The 1889-nt window shown below is 38.9% G+C and overlaps 1 pseudogene; it reads left to right on the forward strand.

The window, feature by feature from the left end:
* The window catches only part of LOC103606595, a 13272-nt pseudogene that overhangs the window by 7684 nt on the left and 3699 nt on the right, over window positions 1–1889 (forward strand).

A 1889-nucleotide genomic window follows, 5' to 3' on the forward strand; every position in this document is an offset into this window, starting at 1 on the left:
GCTGGCTGCATGTTAATGATATTAGGTCTTCCTACCCGTGAACATGAGATGTCTTTCCATTTATTTATGTGTTTAATTTCTTTCAGCAGTGATTTGTCATTTTTAAAAGTATACATGTTTTGCACTAACTTAAATTTACTCCTAAGTTTTTTTTCTTTTTGATACTATTGTAAATGGAATTGTTTTTTTATTTCATTTTAAGATTGTTCATTGTTAATGTATAGAAATACAACTAATTTTCATGTGTTGATCATGTATCTTGCAACTTTGTTGAATTTGTTTATTGGCTCCAGTACCTTTTCGAGATTCTTTAGGACTTTGTATGTATTAGATCATGTCATCTGCAAATCGTTTTACTCCTTCCACTCCAGTTTAGATGTCTTTTATCTTTTCTTGCCTAATTTTCTGGCTAGAACTTCCAGTACATTGAATAGCAGTGACAAAAGCAAGCATTCCTGGCTTGTTCCTGATCCTCAGGGGAAAGCTTTCAGTTTTTAAACACTGAGTATATTAGTTGCAGGTTTTTCATAGATGTCCTTTATCACATTGTGGGATATTCCCTTCTATTCCTAGTTTGTTGAATGTTTTTATCAAGAAAGAGTGTTGGATTTTGCCAAATGCTTTTTCTGCCTCAGTTGAGGTGACTGATCATGTATGTTTCTTTCCTTCATTCTATTAATGTAGTATATTACATTGAGTTCCATATATCAATCTACTCTTGCATTACTGAGGTAAATCCCACTCGGTCATGGTGCATAATACCCTTAATATGCTGCTGCATTCAATGTACTAGTGTTTTCTGATAGTTTTTTGCATCAATATTCGTAAGAGATATTGGTCTGTAGTTTTCTGTTTTGTTTGGCAGGGATCGAACCCTGGATCTTGGTGTTAATCAGCACCACACTCTAACCAACCGAGCTAACCAACCAGCCCAGTAGTTTTGTTCTTGTAATGTTTTTATCTGGCTTTGGTATCAGGGTAATGCTCGCCTCACAGAATGAGTTAGGAAATGTTTTCTCCTTATCCGTTTTCTGGACGAGTGAGAAAGATTAGTACTAATACTTGTTTTAATTTTTGGTAGAATTTACTCTTGGATGTGACCAGCGCCATTGTCCACAGAATAAGCACAAAATAGCCACCGGCCTTGTCTTCCACTTCAGCACCAAACCCCTACCAGCTCTTCCCTTTATGAGAAGCACAGAAACCCTTTTGCTTCTGCAAGGGTGCAGTTCTCCACCCTGGTTGCATAGTTTCCACATTAGCATAATGCCCCTCCTTGATTATATCAGCCAGCCCTTGGAACCCTGTATAAGCTCTACACCCCCACACCTGGTGCTGTCCTCCATTTTGAGGGCAGCCCCAGGCTGTCCATCACTTTGAGTGCAGCCCAGCAGATTCTTTTCCTTTAATAAAGCTTGAACAGTACCTGGTGTCTCAGCTCACTTTCTTTCATTTACCACTGAAGCCATCTGGTCTCTTTATTCTTTATTATTATTATTATTATTATTTATTTATTTATTTATTTTAATGTTTTTAACTGGTGAGGGGATCTTAGCCCTCAGCACGGTGTGGTCTGCACCACACTCAGCCATTGAGCTAACCAGCCATCCCTGTATAGGATCCGAACCTGTGGCCTTGGTGTTATCAGCACCACACTCTCCCGAGTGAGCCACGGGCGGCCCCTGGTCTTTTTGTTCTTAATAGCTACCGTATTAGAGTATACCACACCAGTTATTTAAACAATTTAATGTAAAGCATTATTACCTATACCGTTAAGTAGGCAACTGAAAGAGTGAAACGAGAATTCTAAAGCAGTGGGAGTGCCTCCCAAACATCAGCATGTGTTAGGGTCAACTAGAAGGCTTGCTGACTACAGATTTTTAGTCACA

This window comes from Galeopterus variegatus, unplaced genomic scaffold (assembly GCF_000696425.1).
Source record: "Galeopterus variegatus unplaced genomic scaffold, G_variegatus-3.0.2 Scaffold6718, whole genome shotgun sequence".
NCBI lineage: Eukaryota > Metazoa > Chordata > Mammalia > Dermoptera > Cynocephalidae > Galeopterus > Galeopterus variegatus.